Source organism: Rhea pennata, chromosome 3 (genome assembly GCF_028389875.1).
Source record: "Rhea pennata isolate bPtePen1 chromosome 3, bPtePen1.pri, whole genome shotgun sequence".
Classification (NCBI taxonomy): domain Eukaryota; kingdom Metazoa; phylum Chordata; class Aves; order Rheiformes; family Rheidae; genus Rhea; species Rhea pennata.
The window spans coordinates 124,561,072-124,571,504 of NC_084665.1; positions in this window are offsets into that span (position 1 = coordinate 124,561,072).

Below are 10,433 nucleotides of genomic sequence, written 5' to 3' on the forward strand. Positions count from 1 at the left end.
TTACCCTGAACAAAAGTGTGCTCTTTTTCTATGTATCATCTCAGGGAGGTAATTCCTTTATGAAAAGTGTAACCCCAGATCACATGCTTGATAAAGATTTTGAGTCCATGACTGAGATTCTGAAGCATATTAATAATCCTGAAAGAAACATGATGCCTCAACTTTTATTGCTATTGTGCATTCTGGTCTGCCAAGGCCTCAGTTTGAACCATAAACTCATGACAAGGTTGTGTTGTTAAGCACAGCCTTTAGAAAACAGCAGCCTGCAGACTCTACTACACATCTTTAGGAACAGGCTAGATGCAGAGTCAACCACTGAGGCATAGTGCCGCCATCCTGGGAAAAATGTTGTTTTCTTTCAAGAATCAACGGCTCTTTCTTCTCCCGCAACCATCCCCAACTTCTGAAGGGAGGGCACAGTACACAGGCTCTTCTGTAGCCCTTTCCGGAGCACTAACATCAATTAATCTAAGCAAGCATGACTTAGAAAAAGGTCAAACAACTCCTTTATTTAGTAACTTCACGGCTCTGCCATAACAAATGCATTTAGCAAACTGCATTTATTTAGAAGGATTGTGTTTCGTGGATGTACGCTATTAGGCAGTCACACAGAAAAGTATAATTAAAAATGAAAGTTCCCAAGTTTATCTGAAAGAAATGTTTCCATGTGTAGTAGTAAGAACTTACCCTTATTTCAGCAGCATCACAAGGTTGTATTACTATTTCCTAATATCATCACCATGCTTTTGCAGGTCTCATTTGATGCCATTAATTCCCAACATACCTGCTGCTCCCAGCTCTGGGAATAAAGAAGGAAAAAGGCTGAGAAGAATACAGAAATGTCATGAAAGGTGTCGTCCATCTATGGTATCCATTTTGGGGCTGGAAATGATAATAGAAAAGAAGTATTCTGTGGATTTTTATGAAAGTTCCATATAGCATATTTCCTAACTCTTGTTGCATGTAGATCCTTATAAAAGGAAAAGGAAAAGGAAAGGAAAAAGAAAAATAAAAAAAAAGGAATAGGAATAGGAATAGGAATAGGAATAGGATTAGGATTAGGAATAGGAAAAGAAAAAGACAAAGACAAAGACAAAGACAAAGAAATAGAAAAAAAGGAAAAGGAAAAGGAAAAGGAAAAGGAAAAGGAAAAGGAAAAGGAAAAGGAAAAGAAAAAGAAAAAAAGAAAAAGAAAATGTGTGCAAGGGCTTGCTTCAAAATTCAATATTTTCCAAGATTGCTAGATGGCTGGGCTAGCGAAAATCTCGTTTTCCTTCTTCCCAGTGGCTTTTTTTTTTTTTTTTTTTTTTAGGTACAATCTAGTCTTTAACTAGCACAAATATGGAGTTGGTCTAAAGCAGGAGTCCATTAAGAAGAAGTGGTGTACACGGTCTTGTGTATCATTTAAGATTAGTAATACACTTTATTATGAATTGCAAAATTGGAATTAAAAATAAATTCTGTGATTTTCTGTTTCATTCCCTGTATGCATTTGTTGATCTCTTTGAATACAAATACGTTTGCTTATCTCTTTGAAGCAAATCCAGTGAACAAGGAGAGAGTTCTGTGTTCACGGTGTAAGTCTATTCTTCTCCAATATCTATGGTTCCAAGAGCATGGAAAAGCTGGAATAAACCTCAAAGTCCTTTAATCTAGCTGAAGGCAAGTTAGATGCAAATTCAGATGCTGTTCCATTGACAGTAGTGGTAGTAATTAGGTTATCACATGAAAGGACTCAAGCCCTGCACTGTCACATCTCCTCTCATTGCCAAAAGCAGGGTCTCCATCAATCCCAGCATCCGATTTACTCTTTATTACATTCTTCATGAGTGTGTGACGGAAAGGAAGGGCTCTAGGAGCCAAAAAGAGGTTCTGTGCACTTTTTTAACATCTCTGTGAGCATAAATAAGCCTTTTTTTAGTGGCAGGGCAGAATTACACCTCATGACCTTTCACAGCCAAGGAAAAGCCCGAAGTCATTTTGAACCGCCTCCACAAAAAAGACCTGTCTTAAAAACATGAGCAGGCACTGTGCAGGTGTAAACTCACCACAGTCAAGAACCTTAGTAATTGTTTGTGTGAATAATATGCTTCAAGTTTATTGAGAAACCTCAAAATCTTTGGCAGCCATTCCTTTTCCTCCTACAGATTGAAAACATATCCCATCTCTAAGCACCTGGGCATGATGCCAAATGACTTCTGAAGTAATATTGTCTCCATTGTTACACTAAATCCTATGCTTATAAAGCTAATGAAAGCTGAGCTTTCTTCAGCTATTCAATGGCAATAGACATGCAATACAGGAAACTTTACCTATCAAACTCCACATCTGAAGAAGCGTCATGTCAAAACCAAGTCACGTATGATTATAGTCAGAGAAAGAGATACTGGCAATGAGTACAGGACTATTGAGCCCTGTATTTTGTTTCTTTATAAGAAATAAGAATTTACATGCTACACAAAACTACAACTGTGACCCACTTATAATTATACGCAATCCCCTTCGAATTCACTTAAAAGCAAATATTACTGGGAATAATGATGAAAAATTCAAATGAACATAATATTCCAAAGATTGTTAGGACTACATATAAGGTTATAAACAGCTGAAGTAGAATTCACATAACTAGACAAAAGCATCTGCATTTGACCAGGCTCTTTTCACAGACATTAGAAGTAAACAGGCATCTTTGGAACACACATAATTTCATCCTGAAGTTAACATCTAAATGAAATGAGATTAATCATATCCTGGAAGTACCTATTTATCCCATGATTATTTGCTGGCTATATTAAAGTTTCATAAGCTCTCTATTTTTATTTTATTTCCTAATTAATAATGAAAGAGCTACTAAAGGTTAGCATCTTCATTAGGATAAACAAGGTGACAGAAATAGGTGAAGGAAGGGAATAGCACATTCAAATCTGGTTCACACCTACTGAGAGTTGGTCTTTCCTGTTCTTTTCTTATCTTCACAGTGAATTTCTATAGCTTCTCTCTGGTTCATATGTAATTTGCTCTGGTTTCTCATGTTGGGAGAGTCATACCTGTGAAGAGAGACTGAGAAAAGGCAGAATCAGCCAGAGTCAGAGGAGGACAACACCAGATGTCAAATGTCAAAATGTGGAAGAGATCCACCGGAAAGCTCTGAGGGTCCTTTTCGGGTCTGTCCTCAGTAAGAAGTGCAGACAATGTTGAGAAAGCTTGGATTATTGGCACCAAGGAACAGATGTCTCTGTGGAGACACAGGCAGTGCCTAAGGATGAGGTTATCTGCATTGGATTGCATGTAGTACTACATGGACACAATTATATTGCTTGGTGCCTCATCTGGCTAAGCCTTGCAGTTCTGTGCTATATGTGTGGTGACTCACAGGCTTGGATTTCCACGTGATCAGAGAGCTTTGAAGTGTAGACACAGCAGAAAAGGTTCTGCTGTTGAAACATGAATATCTATTGCCACTTATGGTCTAGCATATCTGAGACATATGCACAGTGCTGACAGATATTGCACAGAACTATCCTTCTGGAGTGTCAGATAGAGGCTACATGGGACATCCCACAGTAGTTAAAATAATCGTAGATGTCTATATGTAGATAAATGGATCACATCCTTATTGTCATTTCAGGCACAGTGAATTGTCTTGCCTGGCCTCAGCTACGCTTCAGAAGTTTGAGAATTTCCTAGAAGTTCTGTATAAAGTCTGCATGGCATCTCAAATGACAGTAAGCACAGAGGTTTAGGCAGCTGAATACTGCCCATTGTCTGATTCACTCACTTTACTTCAGATGTTGAATTCAGTTGCCTAAACTTCAATGTCTGGCACCATGTAAGATGCTGTAAGATACCCTAACTTAAGTTCAGCTACTGGTTCATAAAGTTTGAGCTTCCCATTGATCTTCTGTCAAATCTGACAGCCCTGGTGGCTGTCTCAGATATGCCAAGACATCTTACACAGCCAAGGAAAAGAAATGGAGAATCTACTGTCTAGAAGTTAGGCATTTAGTCCAATTTAGGCCTTAAGACTCATTCTGTACTCAACAAAGATAAAAAGTCAGACACTTTTGTCCAATTTGTTCTCTTTCCTCAATCTCAAAATAGGGTGAACCACCCTCTGCAGATGTCTATATCTCTTCACTGAGAGTGAGCCTTAGGCAGGATTCATGTTCAGACACCTACAAAACTGTGTTTACAACGTAGATACCTACTTTTGACCTATGCACCCTGATTCCTGCTGTAGTCACTGGCAACAGAATTCAGTTGTCCACAGGTATCTAGGGACATACAAAATGCCTTAGAATATTTGAAATATCCATGCAGGCCACACTGTTTGATTAGATTTCTAGAATAAATTAAAAGAGGTATACAGCCTGGTGGATCTATGGCATGTCTTTCAGAGTCTCAAGAAAATCAATGAGGTTCTTGTGTCATTTGTGGCTACTGTTGGTACTGTAGACCAAATACTTTATTTGGTCAAAGTTTCTTGGGCAAATATGACTTGTCAAACCCTGAGCTCATGCTGGACTCAGCTGAGATACTTCCATTAATTTCCCTGGATGCTGGATTGTGTTTGCAGGTAGGTTTCAGCTAGTGGTGCCAGAAGAATATAACACCTTTCCATTACGATGCCAGATTCAATTAAAATATCTTGGACCACCAGCACAATGGATATGTGCTGTGATATATTTCACTGCAAAATACTTCCAAATAACCTGGTAAGGGTGCAGCACACAAATGGCATGGTCCTAACCACGACAGGCTTACATAAATGCTGTATCACATGCTGATTTGCAAGCACATGCATGAAGGTGGATTGTGGTGGGATGGCTTATAGTTCAAATTCTATGAGTCAGTCTGGCTCACCCGCCCATCCATGGCTGTTCTTTTTCCCTTACATTGATCTGGGCAGTGGCACTAATGAAAATAATTTCTAGTATGGCGATCTCCTCCAGAAAATACTCCCACAGATGAATTCTGGGTATAAAATGGAGACGTTACTTCCCTCGTAGTTAGAAAATAGGAAACATCCCTGTTTAGAACTTACATACTAGATCTTAATGAAAACACACCAGTCTTCAATATCAAATACATCTTTCTTATGTGCGAGATCCTTAAATAGGAGTATCTATTAGTCTTTACACATTTTCTTCTTCTTTTTTTTTTTTTTTTTTTTTTTGCTTGGACCTGAGCAGCAGCTAGTGATGGCTCTGTGTGTGTGTATGTGTGTGCTCGCGTGTGTGAGCCCAATGCCATATTTGAAGTCTTTCACCTCACGCTTGTCTGACAGCTGACCAAGAACCGCGAGTGTCTGTCGCAGACAGATTTTCACTGTAATTCGCAGCTAACATAACAGAGGGAGAAGGGAGGGGAAAGACAGTTCACAAAACGCATGAGGAAATGTGTCAGGAAGATGCAGGGATCTCTGTGCAGACAGAGCGTCTTTTGTCTCTCAGGCAGAATGACTCCCTGGCTCAAAGCCCGCGGTGAAGCAAATAGCAGGGCAGACTCATTATGCTCTAATGCTGCCACAAGACTGCTTCTGGGAATTAAATTATTGAGAAGGGTGGGTTCTCTCTCAGTTTTTTATAATCACAAGAAGTTGCCATTATTTGCCCCGTTCAATAGCTTCTTTGTATTCACTGGATCTACACATGAAGTCCCAAATCACCTTACCTAAAAGGAAGTTACAGTTACATTACAAATACTCCCTTATATTATTTCTCATCCCATTTCTCAAACAAACTCTTATTGATCAGTTATACAAAAAGGATGGTATTTTTTGTATCAAAGAATAATATAACTGTCTATATTGAGTGGTGAGATTATTTTTTAGCCAAGTTTTCATACGTTAAAGTCTGAAATCTAGTCTAAACTAATCGTACTGATGCCCAGCAGTGATTAGAGTGAAAAAGGCATCAATGGAGCATGATTTATCCCACTTGGAGAACTTAGGACAGGATGCATTGCATTCTGGAAATGCTTGTGCTGCTCCATTGATTGTAGAAAGGTTCTTAGATACCAGCATCTCTCTTAAAGATCACTGAAATAAAAGCGCTTATTTTCTTTGAAACACTCAGAAACTTTGGGATTTTTAAGGCATATCATGATTTTTCTTTCTGCTGGTTCTACGACTCAGTTCAGTTTATATATATATATATATATTTTCTTCTCTTTTGGATATGTGTATGTGTAAAAGGTATAGTTTAGCATTTTTTTATTTTAATTTTCCAAGTGAATAACTAAATAAAATTTTAAGCAATTCTATGTAAAGATATGGAAATAAAGAAACAAAGAATTTTTTCCCCAAATGTGGATAAAATATTTACAGAGACCATAAAATTTCACCATTTTGCTAACTGCTATTTTCACTCATCTCCATGAACCTGATAAATGTCTTATTTTCTTCTGTGGCCCTTGACACTTTCTTCTACACTTTGATAGGTGTGTATTCTTCTGTCATTAAGCTACTCAGCTCAGAAATAGTTAATTGCTTCAGTAAGATAAGATCTCCATGAGCTCTGATATGCTAAGGGGAATGCATTGAATGTTACACCTCTTCCAGATGCATTATTTCATAGGTATCTAGCAAAATCTGAAGAATTCTTCCATTCTTCAGTTAAGATGGTTCTTCCAAGAACAACCTATTCACTGACTCTTAGCACACCTGAAATTCTTGCAGAAATGAAGGTTCCTCATAAAGGACCCTGCTGGGAATCCAAATAAAGCCTAGAAGGAAGAGTCTGGAGAAGGCACCAATAATTTAGTTTATAGGTTTACAAGCTAGATGCTATACCCATTTGCATTCTGTTCTCAAACACCCATTTTGGTTTTAGAAGTATAGGGTTTTCCTAGCATATAAAATGAACCCTTAATGTAATTTCCATATTTACGATTTCAAAGAAAACATGGAGATTTTCAAATGGAAATGCTGGAGTTAAGGCTTCATTTATCTATGCTCTAGGGCTTTATCTACTATATATGAATGTATTTATGTATACTCATGTACATAGAATCCTCATCTCCCTCTCTCTACCTCCGCGTATATCACAGAATCACAGAATCAGTAAGGTTGGAAGGGACCTCTGCAGATCATCTAGTCCAAACTCCCCGCTCAACAAGGTCACCTAGACCATGTCAGACAGGGTTGCATCCAGGCAGACCTCTCTGGGCAACCTGCTCCAGTGCTCCATCACTCTCACACGGAAGAAATTCCCACTCACGTTCAGGTGGAACTTCCTGTGCTTCAATTTCTGCCCATTGCCTCTTGTCCTGTCACACGGGACAACTGAAAAGAGTTTGACCCTGTCTCCTTCACACCCTCCCTTCAGGGACTTGTACACATTGATCAGATCCCCCCTCAGTCTTCTCTTCCCCACGCTGAAGAGGCCCAGCTCTCACAGCCGTTCCTCACAGGGCAGGTGCTCCAGCCCTCGGATCATCTTTGTAGCCCTACGCTGGACTCTCTCCAGTAGCTCCCTGTCTCTCTTGTAGTGGGGAGCCCGCAACTGGACACAGTACTCGAGATGAGGCCTCAGCAGGGCTGAGCAGAGGGGCAGGATCACCTGCTGGCAACAGTCTTCCTAACGCACCCCAGGAGACCATTGGCCTTTTTGGCCACAAGGGCACATTGCTGGCTCATGGTCAATCTGTCATCCACCAGCACTCCCAGGTCCTTCTCTGCAGAGCTGCTCTCCAGCAGGTCAGCCCCCAGCTTGTACTGCTGCCTAGGGTTACTTTTCCCTAGGTGCAGGGCTCTGCACTTGCACTTGTTGAATCTCAGGAGGTTCCTCTCCACCCAACTCTTCAGCCTGTCCAGGTATCTCTGAATGGCAGCACAACTTTCCTGTTTATCAGATGCTCCTTCCAGCTTGGTAGCATCAGCAAACTTGCTGAGGAGGCACTCTGTCCCCTCATCCAGGTCATTGATGAAGAAGTTGAACAGGATGGTAGCCAGTCCTGAGCCTTGGGGGATGCCACTAGCCACAGGCCTCCAACTAGACTCCACACCACTGACCACAACCCTCTGAGCTCTGCCCTTTCAGCCAGTTCTCAATCCACCTCGCTGTCCACTCGTCTAACCCACACTTCCTGAGCTTCTCTAGGAGGATGTTATGGGAGACAGTGTCAAAAGCCTTGCTGAAGTCAAGGTACACAATGTCCACTGCTCTCCCCTCATCCATCCTGCCAGTCATTCCACCACAGAACGCTATCAGATTTGTTAAGCAGGATTTCCTCTTGCTGAGTCCATGCTAGCTACTCCTGATCACCTTCTTCTCCTTTATATGCCTGGAGATGACATCCAGAATGAGCTGTTCCATCCCCTTTCCAGGGATGGAGGTGAGGCTGACCGGCCTATAGTTGCCTGGGTCCTCCTTCTTGCCCTTCTTGAAGACTGCAGTGACATTGGCTTTCTTCCAGTCCTCAGGCACCTCTCCAGTTCTCCAGGACCTTTCCAAGATGATGGAGAGCAGCCTGGCAACAACATCCGCCAGCTCCCTCAGTCCCCGTGGGTGCATCCCATCTGGGCCCATGGATTTGCATGTATCTAGCCTGCCCAGAAGGTCTCTAATCCTTTCCTCCTTAACCAAAGGAAAGGCTTCCCTTCTCCAGACTTTCTCCCTCACGTCCATGCTGCAGGATTCCTGAGGGCTGCCCTTAGCAGTGAAGACTGAAGCAAAGAAGGCATTCAGTAATTCTGCCTTCTCCGTATCCCTTGTCACCAGGGCCCCTGCCCCATTCAGGAGTGGGCCCACATTCTCCCTAGTCCTCCTGTTGCTGATGACATGTTTGAAGAAGCCCTTCCTGTTGTCCTTAATGTCCTTTGCCAGACTCAGTTTCAGCTGGGCCTTAGCCTTCCTCAACGCATCTCTACGTACTCTGGCTGCATTCCTGTAATTCTCCCAAGTAGCCTGTGCCCTCTTCCACAGTCTGTGTACTTTCTTCTTCTGTCTGAGTTTGGCCAGGAGCTCCTTGCTCACTCATGCAGGTCTCCTGCCCCTTTTGCTGCACTGCTTAGTCATAGGGATGCACTGCCCTTGAGCTCGGAGAGAGTGATGCTTGAATATTAGCCAGTTCTCCTGGACCCCTCTTCCTTCTAGGGCCTTAACCCATGAGACTCCACCAATTAGGTCTCTGAAGAGCCCAAAGTCCACTCTCCTGAAGTCCAGGGTTGCAATCCTGCTTGTTGCCTTACTTCTTTCCTGCAGGATCTTGAACTCCACCATCTCATGGTCACTGCAGCCAAGGCTGCCCCCCACCTTCACATCTCCACCAGTCCCTCTCTGCTGGTAAGGACAAGGTCCAGAAGGACACCCTTCCTCGTAGGCCCCTCCACCATTTGTGACAAGAAGTTGTCATTAATGCATTGCAGGAGCCTCCTGGACTGCTTGTGCTTGCTGTGTTGTCCCTCCAGCAGATGTCAGGGTGGTTGAAGTCCCCCATGAGAACCAGGGCCTGTAATCATGAGGCTACCTTCAGCTGTCTATAGAAGGCCTCATCAACTTTCTCTTCCTGGTCAGGTGGCCTGTAGTAGACACCCACAACAGTATCCCCCATGCTAGCCTGCTCTTTGATCTTTATCCATAACCTCTCAGCTGCCTCCTCCTCCACCACTCCTAGGCAGAGCTCGATATATTCCAGTTGCTCTCTCACATAAAGAGCAACTCCACCACCTTGCCTCCCTGGCCTGTCTTTCCTAAAAAGCACATAGCCATCCATGACAGCATTATGCTTATACATAAAATATATATAAGTATATACAAACATACACACACATACGTATAGATACATCTATACAGTAAATAAATCCCTGCAGGGTCTGTTCTCTGGCTCTGAGACAAGTTGGTGACTCTCTTCCTCCTAACATGATGACTGCGATGACTGCATTTGAATTGCCGGTTGGCGATGGTCTCTGACCCAGGCTGACTCCTCAACCATGCCCAGACAGTGTTTGGAATAGTTAGATAGGGGTTGTTCTGGCCTTCAAACAGCATAGGCAATCAGTTTCCTGTGCTCATGCCCATGCCCTGGATCTATTTGTTTGCTGTGTAGACACATCTTAATTCTCTTTGAGCGCTTTAAAAATAATCTCTTTAAACTCGTGGGATATTACTGCCTAAAAATGCCAGCATTGTCCATGGATCGGTGAGGCTATGCCTATAGCTGTAAAACAAATAGTGCAGAGCGAATCGATGAAGTCCGCAGAGCTATTCATTTTGCATATATTGACTAGATGTCCACCGACTGTAGTGGGAGCCTGGGTACCTAACTCAGAAATAGACATCTCTATTATACATGCTCAAAGACAAGTAAGCCACCTTCCACCTTAGCTCTCTAAAGACAACTTTCAAAATGAAAACTCATGGTTAGATTGATTTGTTCACACAGAGGTGTCCAGTGCCATCTAAGAATTCCTACATTATTTAAAATCATAG